The sequence below is a fragment of the Otolemur garnettii genome, unplaced genomic scaffold (assembly GCF_000181295.1).
Source record: "Otolemur garnettii isolate 467f Iridium unplaced genomic scaffold, OtoGar3 scaffold00005, whole genome shotgun sequence".
Taxonomy (NCBI): domain Eukaryota; kingdom Metazoa; phylum Chordata; class Mammalia; order Primates; family Galagidae; genus Otolemur; species Otolemur garnettii.
The window spans coordinates 33,478,251-33,492,667 of NW_003852400.1; the positions used below are offsets into that span (position 1 = coordinate 33,478,251).

The 14,417-nt window shown below is 35.5% G+C and overlaps 1 protein-coding gene across 1 annotated transcript in view; it reads right to left on the reverse strand.

Moving 5' to 3' along the window:
* The window catches only part of ISPD (isoprenoid synthase domain containing), a 308,561-nt gene that overhangs the window by 19,064 nt on the left and 275,080 nt on the right, over positions 1-14,417 (reverse strand). The window lies entirely within an intron of this gene.

Below are 14,417 nucleotides of genomic sequence, written 5' to 3' on the forward strand. Positions count from 1 at the left end.
CTTTTTTTTCTTTTTTTGAGACAAAGTCTCACTCTGTTGTCCCAGCTAGAGTGCAGTGGTGTCTTTGTAGATCACAGCAACCTCAAACTCCTGGGGATCAAGTGCTCCTTCTGCTTAGGTCTCTGCAGTAGTTGGGTCTACAGGTATGAGCCACCACACCTAGATAATTTTTCTATTTTTTGTAAAGACAGGGTCTCACTCTTTCATGCTTAGACTGGTAGCAAACCCCAGACCTGTAGCAATCTTAGCCTCCCAGAGTCCTAGGATTACATATGTGAGCCACCACATCCAGTCCAGCTTTTCTTTCAATAGATAAGAATGGCCTGTGTGAGGCAGCACTTGTGGCTCAAGGAGTAGACCGCTGGCCCCATATACCGGAGGTGGTGGGTTCAAAACCCAGCCCTGGCCAAAAACTGCAAAAAAAGAAAAAAAAAAAAAGATAGGATGTGAAGAAAAGATTATTACACAAGAATCCTGGCTGTCAGAAGTACAAAGAAGGAAACACTGTATGATGTACAAAAAATACTGAATATATTGTAATTAGTGGCTCCTTTCTTGAAAAAAAGTAAAGAGTATCTAAAAACTTAACTTATCCAATGACAACATAAGCAAGGGGGTGCAAAAGGGAAAACTCTTCCTTACTGTAGACTTCCACTTATACATTCGGGAAGAATAACAGGATCAGAAAAGCACCATTTCACAAGCAACACCATATAGTGGTTTCCAGAAAGAATTCTCAATGCATACTAAAATTTGATGCAATGGTAGGATGAAAACTTGGAGTAGTTACCTAGTCTCATCTATCTTCCCATAATTATTCATTACTACTGGAATAAAAATAAAATTTCAGTGGACAAACCTGGCAGATACCACCTTCATAGAGTGATCAAAATTAACATGAATAGCAGTGAGCCAAGTAGACATCACATGACCCCTAGATGTGACATACTAAGAAGAATATAACATTGATTCTGTGGTATTCTTGCCAAAAGAACACATTCTGATTTTGCTCATGAGAAAATAACAGAGAAATCTAAATTGAAAGATGCTATACAAGTGCCAAAGGAGGCACTTATGGCTCAGGGGGTAGGGCGCAGCCGCATATACCCAGGGTGGTGGGTTCAAACCCAACCCTGGCCAAACTTCAACAACAACAACAACAACAACAACAAAAGTACAGGGCACTGTGGCAGGGGCCGGCAGTCCCAGCTACTCGGAAGGCTGAGGCAAGAGAATTGCCTAAGCCCAGGAGTTGGACGTTGCTATGAGCTGTGACACCATGGCACTCTACCGAGGGTGACAAAGTGAGACTCTATTGTAAAAAAAAAAATAGAAAGAAAGAAAGATGTTATACAAAATAACGAGTGAGTATTTATGAAAAGTACAAAGCCATCAATGATAAAGACTGACAATGTGTACCAGGTTAAAAGACACTGAGAAGTTATGACAGTGAAATGCAATGTATTTCACAACTGGACCCTGGACCAGAAAAGGTATATTACTGGGATAATCTATAAAATTTGAATAAAATTTGCAGATTGGATAACAGAGTTGCATCAATGTTATTATCATTTCCTAATTTTGATCCTATGGTGATGTGAGTGAGGTGTCAACATCAGGGATATTGGATCAAGGGTACACAGGAATTTCTTTGTACTCTTTGAAATTTCTTGTAAGTCTGAAATGATTTCAAGATAAAAAGTTAAAAATAATGAGAAAAAAATCGATGAAATCAATAGAAAATCTCAAACACTTAAGAATAAAAATAAGAAAATCAAGACAGAAATCAAATAAAGCAAAAGAAGATAACATTTTTCTGATTTCAGCAAATGTAAATGGACAAACTTTATAGATGAAAATAGAGATTGTCAGGTTGGCTTAAAAACCAAGTATCAGCAACACTTAAAACACAAAGATACAAAAGTCTTAAGGGGCGGCAAAAAATAACCTAGACAGGTACTCAACCCTAGAAAGGCCGGCTCACTATAGTTCCCCAAACCACAGACTTTCAAACAAAAAATAGTTTTATAGATTGAGCATCATCACAAAAGTCATAAAAAGTTTAGTTCAGCAGTGCAGGGCTTAGATGTTGGGAATAATACAGTACAGTCTGGATAAATCTGAGATGTAAGGAAGACATCTACAAGAAGATACCTGCTATACAGTTAGATATGTGAGACTGGAACGTGGGAAAGAGTCATTTGCAAAAGAAGGGTAAAATTTAAAACCATAGCAGTGGGTAAGAATTCCTAGCGATCACACAGGACAATGACCTAAAAATCTTCAGCCTTACAGGATCTAATGGAGGTGAAGAAGCTGGCAAGGAGTTTCAGAAGGAACAGACTTAAGATACATAAAGAAATCAGAAGACTGTGATATTATGGGAACTGAGATAAAGTAGTTATCAAGAAGGAAGTGATTCCTTGTTAACCATTTGTATTTATAATCTGTTACTAACAAAGACTTTCTCCTTGATCAAACTCTAATCAGGCTCCTCCAAGCTCCATATACCTTGACCTTGGTCAGTCTTATCACCACTTTTATCAAGAATCCTGCTAAATAATTTGAGTAAGAATCTCTCAAATTCAATATCATATCAGCCATGATATATGATCAAATTCCTCATTTCCGGCTACACCCTAAATGACATCTGATTACCCTGGTCTACATTCAGCAAGAATCCTATCAAGTTAGCCTAACCGGAATCACCCCTTATCCTCTTAAAGATTTAAAAACATTAAACCCCATCATTGTACTACATAGATGTCAGCACTTGAATTATAGAAGGGCGAACAAATTTATGGTAGGCTGTTAAAACTGAATATATGTGGATTTTTATAATGTCTTGAGGAATAACAGAAAGAGCTATGTCATCTTTGTTCTCCAAATCCTTATTTCTACTCACTGGCCCCATAATTTTGCTCCACGGGTATAAATCCCCACTTCCCTCACTGTATTGGAAGTTGAGACCAATCTCTCTCCCCCATTACAAAACTCCATTACAGTACTCCCTTGCATAAAGTCAGCCTTACTGTCTTCAGCAAGTGTCAGAGTAATTTCTACTTGACATTATAGAAAAAATGAATAGGCTGTAGAGGGACATACAGCTGTTTTTAATAGGTTATCAAGCAAAGCAACTTAACTAAAATTCTGCAATGATAATATTTTTAATTCATCATTAAAGATACATCATGAAATATTAGAATGTGAAGTAATGGTTAGGGTTGAAAGTGGTACTAAATTTCTCATTGCATATAGAAAGCGAATATACATAGATTAAAGCATCACTGATTTTAAGTTAGTAAAAAAAAGAAAGTAAACATGCCCAGTAAACTCAAGAACAAACAGATTTAGGATAAAGCAGGATGTTCACAAAAGTGCTAAGAAAAAAAGTACAGAAAATATAACAAACCCTATGAGGTAAATTCCATTATTTAGAAACTTATATCAAGGTAGTCTGAATATCATGTCTGACATTACATAGATTATGACTGAAAAACTCAGATTTCAAACCAGAATCGGAATCCATAGAGTCCAACTACTTAATAACTATATTAGAGACATTCTCATCTAAGAAAATATGCTTCTAAATGACTATTTGAAGTTTACATCTATTAATTATTTGTGCAGTTTAACATTATAACTATTAAAATTATATTTCCGGGTCAATCATAACAATAACCTCTGATATGAAAATGGGGATACTACTGACTCCAGAATTTGTTAACTTCCAAAAAAAAGATAGAAGCATTATTCAGTGCATATTGTTGGAGGAATAATTAAAAAAAAAAAGGCAAGTTCTGTAAAACAGATGTAGTGGACGTGAAGTAAATATTTATTGAGTCAAAATGTCATTTTCCCTTATAGTTTACATTGTCACACGTATATATTACAAAGGTAGGCAGGAAGCCTTGTCAATTTCAAGAACTGCCATGCCATAAAATGATAAGCCATAGGGGACAACAAATACCAGAGTACCAGAGTCAAGTTTGCTACAGCAAAGGCAGAAATACAAATTTTAACCAAAACATACACTGATTTGACTGTCATGGTTGGTTGGGTTTGGCATGATCCTGGCAGGATCTGTTTTACATTGAGAAATGATGAACAGTTGCTTTCTCCGCTGACATGTTTTCAGTGAGGTGTACGACATAGGAAAGGCTGAGCAACATTTAATTATTGCTCCAGCATTATAATAAACCGAAAAAGATCTGGGGGGAACATAAATAAGCAGCACACTGGAAATCTCCTGTGGCACCCTGGAAACCCTACAAAGAAAACGCTAACATGTTTTCCATTCACGCAGCCTACAGCGTAATTCTCCAGTTTCCTGGCTATACTAATTTCATAAAGAATAATTTAAGTGTTATATAGAACACACACAATCAAAAGAAAAAAGAAGGCCTACAAAATCTTTCTTCCTTTTAATTGTTTATTCATTCTGATTGGGATTGGAAGGCCTTTAAAAGACAAATGTCTGACAGCTATAAATAATTAAAATACTAGCAAAGAGCAACAATAGTTACAAGAAAGAAAATGTCTGTCCTGATTATACGCGTTTCTAATGAAAAGAGACACTAATGAAAAGAGTGAATACCGAACGCTAACTTGTGAAAGTAAAAACAAGTGATAATTTTTACAAGAATATGTTAAAAGTAAACTCGAATTCAATGTTAAGTTCTTATAAGTAATTGTGTACATCATTCTTACAGAAAAAGATATTCCTCTTACAGATTGGAATATTATCATCACTACGAAAGGCAAACTTGTACTGAGAAACCTAGCCTGCTCAGATTTGTTTTGTTTGGATTTAAACACATACTTGCAAATGAATCATCATGGCGGGGACAAAAACAAAACAAAAGCAAACTCATCCAGATTACTTATGAAAATTGGAGCTAATACTGGGATTCTTACAGATATTACTTTTTCCTCTAAATGATAATAAGTCTTATAAAGTTTAAGAAGAGTGGAAGATGTTAGTCTAATTGCCACAGAAGAAGCCTTTGGGCATGGGTGTCCAACCTGCAACCTACAAGCCACATGCAGCCTTAGGATAGCTATGAAAGTGGACCAACACAAAACAGTAAACTTATTTAAAATATTAAGAGAATTTTTTTTGTGCATTTTCGTGGAACTTGATTGCTCAGTTCTTGAGCATGAACCTTGTAAAGTACAACGTGTGTCACAATGTCACATCAAATAAACATATGTAAATTCTGTTTGTACACACGTGTGAGTTCAGTTTTATGGCAGTATGCGGCTTCCATAGTGTTATTTTCCAAGCCCAGAAGGACTGACACCATCAGATGTTACATGTGCTTATGATGACTTGGCAAAGCAGTGATTATCAGCAATATCACTACTTACTATTGCAACATTAGGCATTTAACGTAATGTAGAAGTCAGGTATGCATTCTTATTTGATTACTAAAGGTACTTCCACGCCTCATCAGTGCCTCACACATCGCCCAATGAGCTTTACAATTTGCCCTCTGCCTAGCCCTGCATCGGCAGCAAGCTGTGAGAGGCCCCAAACCTTGCTTTCTATTTTCTTATCAATTAATTTTTATACTAAAAGTAAATATAACCCTGCATCTATTTTTATTTCAGAGCAAACAGAAAATTTGCAGGATGGGAGAAAACATTTGCATACTATACATCAAATAAAGGGCTGATAACCAGAATGTATAAAGAACTCAAGCAAATCAGAAAGAAAAAAAATCAAACAACCCCATTAAGACGTGGACAAAAGACATGAACAGAAGCTTTTCAAAAGAGAGAGACAAGTGGTCAATAAACACATGAAAAAATGCTAATGGTAATTTATTATCAGGGAAATGAAAATTAAACCCACAATGAGATATCACCATACCCAGATAGAACTGCTTTCATTAAAAAGTCCACAAACAGTAGATGCTGGCATGGATTCAGAGAGAAGAGAACGCTACTCCACTGTTGGTGGGTCTGCATATTAGTACAGTTTCTATGGAAAACAATATGGAGATACCTCATAGAATTAAAAGTCAACCTACGATTCAATCCAGCAATTCCACTGCTGGGGATTTACCCCAAAGAAAAGAAGTCATTTCATCAAAAAGACATGTATACTTGAACATTTATCACAGCACAATGCACAATCACAAAAATGTGAATCAACCCAAGTGCCCATCAATTCATGAGTAAATTAACAAAATATGGTATTTGTAAACCATGGAATACCACTGAGCCAAGAAGGATTACTTAATGCCTTTTGTACTAATTTGGATGGGAGACCACTATCCTAAGTGAGTTATCTAAATAATGGAAAAACAAACACCACCGTACTCACCATTAAACTGGAAATGACTGAAGAGCACATGTGTGCTTAGAGCAGCCTTTCAACCTTTTTTGGTCTCACGGCACACTTAAATTATGTTGATCAAAAAGAAAAAAGAGTTAAGAAAAGAATATATTCACCATGCTTTGAATTTCTTTCAAAAATAATTTAATTCATAACCTTAAAAATTTTTCATGGTACACGTAAGACCCTATCATGGTGCACCAGCTAAAAATCAGTTAAAAATCACTAGCTTAGAAGAAAGTAAAATTGAGTAGAAATCCAACATGAAAGAGGGGTGGAGCGGATGGTAGAAGACCTACTTAATGGGTACAATGAACACAATCCAGGGGATGGGCATATTTATTATTATGACTCAGGCATTATAAAAATGCTCTATGTAACCAAAAATATTTTTATCCCTCTAATTTTAAATAAAAATGTATAAATTAATAAAAATAAAAAAATATTATTTTTGGCTAGGTACATTTTAGATATGACTTTAAGGGAGCACAAGACCATGCAAAGAGCATTTACTAGCTCATCCATTAGTTTAGCTACTTGAAATAGGCTTAATGATCCAAAAAGAAGTTATGGGGGACTGTAAATATAAATGATAAATATGGCATTAATACACTTGACATTTAAACACCCATAGAAGTGATGTTAAGTTCTAAGTACTTATTTATCTTCTCTTTAAAACAAAATAATGAGTTGTCATTTCCTTCATCTGGATGTGCTGCTAATTTTCAGGGTGAATTAAACAACAAAATACCAGCTTATGTTATAGAAGAAAACTATCAAATATAGATGAATCATAGGGACTCAAATTTCAGATGCGCCCAAAGCAAACTATGTTAGATTCCTTGGGACCTGTCTTATTTGCCAATAAGCAAGATCTGAAAGTTCCAGGATCCTACAACTCTGGCCAGCAACATCCATTTCATATTAACTATAAGAAGCTAACCAATGTGAAGCTCTTGGAAGACTACCCAACATGCCAGGCCACGTACCCAGTAAATAATCATGCCATGTATATAAGTTGTATGGTGCTTAAGAGGCATTGGAAGGGGTGACTGTGCCACATTAAATTCCAGAGATCCATGAATTGAGGATCTAAAGAGGATCCTGAATTTGTGGTGGTTTACCTGCTTTACTTACACCTTTTTATATTTTAGAAAAAAATGCCTTAATAAATTGAGACACAAATATGTAACAGTTTTCTCCAGCACCAAAAATTTTGTGAAATAAAATTTAATAAGCATTTTAGAAATGAAAACTTAAAGTAATTTGCTTTAAACAACAAATAGTCATCCTATTTTTAAACTGGTAGTCACTTATTTTCAAGAGCCACTCAGACATTCTAACTGACATGTGACACACAATCCCTTAGGCTGATTTCAATCCTTGTGATTTCATGCACAAGGTAGGGGCTCAATGGAAACCAGTTTTGGGTATTCTGCATAGTGCGGCAATAAACCTTGGAGGGCAGGAATCTCTTTGACATGCTGAGTCCTTTCTGTGGGATAAATAACTCAAAGATTGCTGGATCATATGGTAGCTGTATTTTTAAGTTTTTGACCTCCATACTGGTCTTTATAATGGCTGCACTAATTTACAGTCCTACCAATGATGTATAAGAGTTCCCTTTTCTCCCCATCTTCTATTTTTTGTATTTGATAATGGCTATTCTAACTGGTGTGTGAAAATATCTCATTGTGGTTTTGATCTGCATTTCCCTGGTGACTTATGATGCTGAGTATTTTTTCGTATACAGATTGACCATCTATATTCTTCTGAGAAATGTCTACTGAGATCACTTGTGATACCTGTATACATGCACGACAACCAAATAATATACAGCCCTAAAAAAGGAGGAATCCTGTCATTTGCAACATGATGGTCTTAAAGGATGTTAAGTAACATTAATTAGGAATAGCAAGATAAATACTGCGTGTTCTCACTCATACGTGGGAGTTAAAATAGTTGATCTCATAGAAGAAAAGAAGAGAATAGTGGCTACTAGAGGCTTGGATAGGAAGTTAAAGGATACGAAATTACAGCTAGGGAGGATGAATAAATCCTATTGTTCCACAGCACTTAACAGTAACTGTAACTAATAAGAAATCTATTGTATATTTTCAAATAGCAAGAAGAGAGGATTTTGAATGTTTCTAGAACAAAAAAAATGATAAATGTTTGAGATGATAGATATGCTAATTACCCTGATTTGATTATTATACATTCTATAATGTGTATTGAAATATCAAACTATACTTCGTAAGTATGTACAATTATATGTCAGCAAAAATCTTAAAAGTTAAAAAAATATACAATCCTCTATTTTTGTTGAGGGTTGGGGAGAAGAAACTGCAAGTGAATAGTTCCTTTTTTGTAACTAAAACTAAACCATTTTACTTTAAAACTATGAATTAACAAGAAGCAAGTGCTTCTACTTCTTGAATTAGACTAACTACTCAATTTCTTTTATTTTTCTATAGTCTCTGCCATTTACTCTGGATCCATCTATATAGCTCTTTTCTTCTGTGTGACAAAATAAAATAATTCAGAAGCTCATTAAAAATAAACTCAATGAATCAACTAGATCACCATAAATTTGGAGATAATATAAGAAAACTAATAGGCAAGACAGAATGAGCTTTCAATGACTACAAGTAATGAAAATTATGATGGTGTACCCTCCGGAAAATAAGGGAAATGTTATAAATTCTAAGTTCATCTTTAATGAAGAATTGCTTTTCATTGTATGAAATGGGTTAAATGGAAGATGACTTAACACATGACAGTTTTCTTAGAGAGTTTATTTCAAGAAATCATCAAGAAGCTCAATTAAGATGACAGCCTCAGGACACATGCCTTCCTCATTTTAAATCACTACAAATGTCTACTGGTGGCAGTGGAGGGTAAGTTAGATGCACTACAGTATACACATACAAAAATAGGTATATACAGCGTGGCCGTAAAGTCCGCTACACACGGACTTTAAATTGCACACAGACTTTATAGCCACCCTGCATTAATAATAATAAAGGAAAAGTAAAGGAAACGCTATAATGTGACTAACAATTTCGAAGAATTTCTGAGAATCAGAAAAAGATGGGATTAGACTGGAAACGAAAGCTACTGACCAAAACATGCACAATGTAGGGGCTCTACGGAAACCAGTTTGGGGTTTATTTAAGCTCGAGGGAAAAAAATTCAAGAAGCAGAAAAAGATCCTGTGCCAAGCTTCAGGATAAATATTCATGAAACTGTATCCTTGGCAGTCAACAGATCAGTCCATCCCTCAGTCCCCACCTGCATTAAAGAACTGGCAATTAATATGTTTATCCATTGTGTCAAACAGATCACGCAGGCACTTGTTTCAGAGAAATAACAGTATGGTAAATTGCCACAAAATCCCAGAAAAAAAAAAATTCTCGCATGAAGGAAGCAAGTTCCAAAGATTAACAACAATGAAATGTTTTTAGAACATTGATATCATGAATAAAGTCACCAAATTTAACAGAACTAACATTCAAAGAAATAGAGTTAACAGTGCAAAAAAAAAAAAAAAAGAATAATGATGTTCCTAATGTAAGGTCCCTACCAAGAGTGGTTTAGAAATGTGCCACACCTGAAATATCAAGAACTGCATCCGGAGATACTAAAACCTAAACTTATATGATTATTTCGGTACAAGTTCAATGGGTAGACTGCATAGCAGAATGAGCACAGAGGAGGATAAAATCAGTGAGCTGAACAACTGAGTCCTGGAGTTTTTTCAGAATACAAACGAGAAAAAGAAGAGAAAGACAAGAGAGATACAGGGATGACAGATAGAAAAGTTCTAAAAATGACTAACGAGTTACAGGATATGCTTGTGGATGAAGGAGCGTTAGAGTCCCGTCACCAGAAAAGTAAGCAATAAAAGGCAAAGAAAGCAAAACAAAAACAAAACTTTGAAGTAATAATTTCCAAATTTGCATTGAGAAGGAATTAATAGGATGCCAAAGTCTCAGAAGTAAATGAATTTACACAGTAAAAATAAGAACAGTGAGGACTGTGCTAACTAAAAGTGGTACTAACACACAGACAATGCCTTTCACCGCAACGCACTGTGAGAAAGAAAAGCATCTGCTAGGATTCCAACTTTGCCTCAGCATATGAAAATTTATCAGTGTGATGCAAGATACATTAAGAAATTAAAGGTTAAGTAGTAGAAGCTTTTAATCAGATGCCCAAAAGCATTGATTTGCTATTCACTACCCATCCCTAAGAAAACAAAGAAGGAGAGAAGGAAAGGAGAGAAGGAAAACAGAAAAAGGAGAGAAGAATCCTTGCTTAATTATTTTAAGAATTTCCTTAAATTTAGAGAAAGCACAAAGCTGACCAATATTACTACTAAAGTGTACTATTGTACTTGGGTTCTTAGCCAGGGTAACAAGCCAAAGGAATAGAAAGGTTCAATATTTCAGGGTAAGATGTAAATGTATCCTCCTCTTCAAATGAAAAAGCAATTTAGTAGGTGGTCAGGTAAAAGATTAACACACAGAATAATGCGACCTTTCCCATATAAGCAAAATAAGCGATTATAAAATTCCATGTTTTTAAAAATTCCACTTACAAAATTTTTGGTAGCTTTGAAAACAGTGCCAGCAACCAGTTATGAAATGTAAAAAAATTATAATCAATAGCCCAAACAAAACCCATAGACTGGTCGCAATGCAGTGTTGCTAGGTAGCAGGTAAGGCACTGACAATTCCAAATTAAAACAGTCTAATCAACAAAATTAGTAACTATAGATCAAAATAAGTAACTTGGCTCTATATTTGTAAGATGTACAAGTAGAATAAATCACCTAAAAACTACTCACATGTTAAATCTTACTCATCCAGAATTTTTATTACTCATGTTATTATTAGCATTCTCACTTTGAATTTATTTTCATTAGCTGATGAAACAATCAAATATTATATTCGTTTTGGTCGACATTTCTGCTAAAAGATCAACAAGTTTATGTAATTTTTGAGGCTGCCAAACTCCAAACTATAGCTACAATGAAATCAATTTTGCTGCTCTCAAGTCTTATGTGGGAAAAAATAGAGATATATTTTAGAAATTTTTTTAAAAAATTAATCTCAATGGCCCAAATAATACCAGAGACCAAGAATGCTATTTTTCTTCTCCTCCCAAAGTGATATATAGAACTTTAAAGAAAGGATGCCTGTGGTTAGGGGAATCATAATAAAAGATCTGCTAATCTGCATTAGAACTAATCGGTAACTTTCAAGTAAGCAGGAAATTCAGAGAACAAAGGGCTTCTAATGTAAAGAAAAGAAACCAGAAGACAAAGAACCCTGCCAAGGAAATAACTTGGCAAGAAAGCTGAATTTTGGCCAGAATATAAAACAGGGGTGTGCTTAGTGATGGGGGCGGGAGAAGTCAGTAAAAGAAGAATCCATACCAATTCCAAGTTGTAGACCAGATGGAAAAATTGGACCCGAATAACATACCACCTTGGAAAGATCTGTAATGAGCAAAATTAAGGAAATACCAAGTTTCAATTATAACAGATTAAGATAATCATGGAGATGAAAAGCAAAATGACTATGACTAAGATAAGATGGATAGAAGAAAGAGGAAGAGGATAGGAGTACTAGCAAGTGATCCAGACAGCAGAGAATAATTATTTTTATTTCATGATTAGATGCATAATTTGGAAATTATTTCCGTTTTCCCGTACAGTTCTAAACAAGAAACACTGGTATACACTGCTTCAATTATTGAGCTAAATCATGAAGTGTAAAAGCTTATAAGATTCAAAATTTTCGCAGTCCATCCAATTTTAATTAGTATTACCAAACATAATCTTTTGTGGAGAAAATGACATGGGTCCCCGTGCCACATCACACGTTATGCCCCCCCTTTCTCCCTCCATTTAATCTAATTAGCCTGTTTTCAGTCTTTTGAATTTGTTGTCTGCTGTCGTTGGTGTTTGTGTATGTTACTTCCTCTCTCTAAAATGTTCTCTCTTCTACTTTCAAATCTCTAGTTGAATGGAAAAGTAGCTTTTCATTTCATTGCCCTCCCTCAAGAAAGTATCTCTTGACCTCCCTGCCCAGGTCAAGTCCATCCAGCTGAGGCTCTCATTGGACCTCTTCTTTTTAGCGCATCTTTCTTTGTCTTAGTTTTATATTTGCTGGTGTGATTCTTCTCCTGGCCTGAAGAAGGTCTGTGCTACATGATCAGCTACCATATGACCTCATCTGTTTTATCTTAGCATTGCATCCTGAGTGTGTGTCATGAGACCCAAACAAGAGCGGATGCTCAGTAAATACTGTGAATGAATAAATGTATAAGTGAGGGAATCTAGGTTTCTGGTACTATTTGTTGCTGAGTTTCTACAACTCTTTCAGATCAAAACTTTCTTTTCCTATTCTAACTTTATATTTCATCTCCCTTCCTCCCACCCTTTCCCATTCCTCATTAACACCTAATTGCAGTGAATAGGAAGGTCATTTCTGTTTCATTTCTGTCTCCCTGTTGATATATCACCTTTTTAGCTCTCAAGTTCCCTTCTTTCCTTATTGGTGCCCTAGCTTCACATAAGACCATGGCAGTTCTCAACTTGCGGGAAAGGAACTGTATTAAAGGGATGCAGCATTAGGAACCCTTCGATACACTGACATAAGACATAGCATGAGACCTAACCCTTTGAGAACCTCTGACATAAGGCATAGCATGAGAATGAGAAAGCACACACCCAAATAATAATGAACTATTAAAAGAGATGTCTACATTCTACCCCAGATCATCTCCAATTCCATCCACAGCATAACTATTACACTCTGCAAGAAAATTAGCTGTCCTGACTCTTGAGAGGAGTTATAGGCAAAACTTGCATAATAATGAAGTCATTATCATGTAAAATACAAACATTTTTAAGTTTTTTGTTATTGGGAATGTGTGATATTCTGTGTTGAAAACAAAAGACTTCATTTATGTTTCTTTACTGGTGAAATATTAGACTTTTTCCAGGAAGGAAGAAGAAAGAAAGAGGGAGAACAAAGGGCATCTCTAAATAAAGCCTAAAAAGATCTTTAGTTACAACACAGAGGCCACTCCAAGCTGCAAGATTGACTGGGGAATCATGTTTTTTGTCCAAAATAAAATGAAGTTTCTACAATGAAAAATACATGGGCACTTAGCATACTCTGCCTTGCATGTGTGATTTGATCCTTAGTAGAGAATTAAACAATAAAAAAAAATTCCATGAATGTAAATTCCTCTTCTGCTCTATGCTATCTATTCTTAAATTGAGGAATGGACTTCCAAAGGGCAAGTGTCAACTTCCTAACACTAACCTTACCCCTTATTCTGCCAAACAGTCTTAATTGGAAGACTTCCTGGAATGTTCTCTCCTCCTTTAGTCCACTAATGAGCCATAATTTATGGGAGATACATAATGAGTTTCTGTATCCTATTTTTTAAATTAGGTCCAACTGAACAACACCTGAAAAGTATTCATAGAAGTTTAGAATTTTAAGATGAGATTCTCTGCTACAGACTAAATATTTGAGTCCCCCCAAATTTATATGTTGGAACTTCATCTCTGTTGTGATACCTTTTGGAGTTGGGCCCTTTGGGAGGTGATTAGATCATAAAAGAAAAGCCCTCATTACTCGGAACAGTGCCTTTACAAAAGGAATCCAAGAGATAATAAGCCCTTCTGCCCTGTAAGTACACAGTAAGAAGATAACCATGTTTGAAGCAGGAAACAGGTCTTCACTAGACATGGAACCTACCTGCACCCTGATCTTGGATTTCCCAGCCTCTGAACTGTGTGAAGTAAATTCATTTTATGGCTTATACTTATAAGCCATCCAGTCTATGGTATTCTGTTATAGCAGCCTCAACAGAGTAAGAACGAAAACTGGTACCAAGAAGTGGTGACTACTGTAACAAAAAGTAAAACTGGCTCGGCACCTGTGGCTCAAGCAGCTAAGGCGCCAGCCACATACACTCAAGGTGGTGGGTTCAAATCCCCAACCCGGCCCACCAAACAACAATGATGGCTGCAACTAAAAAAAAAAAA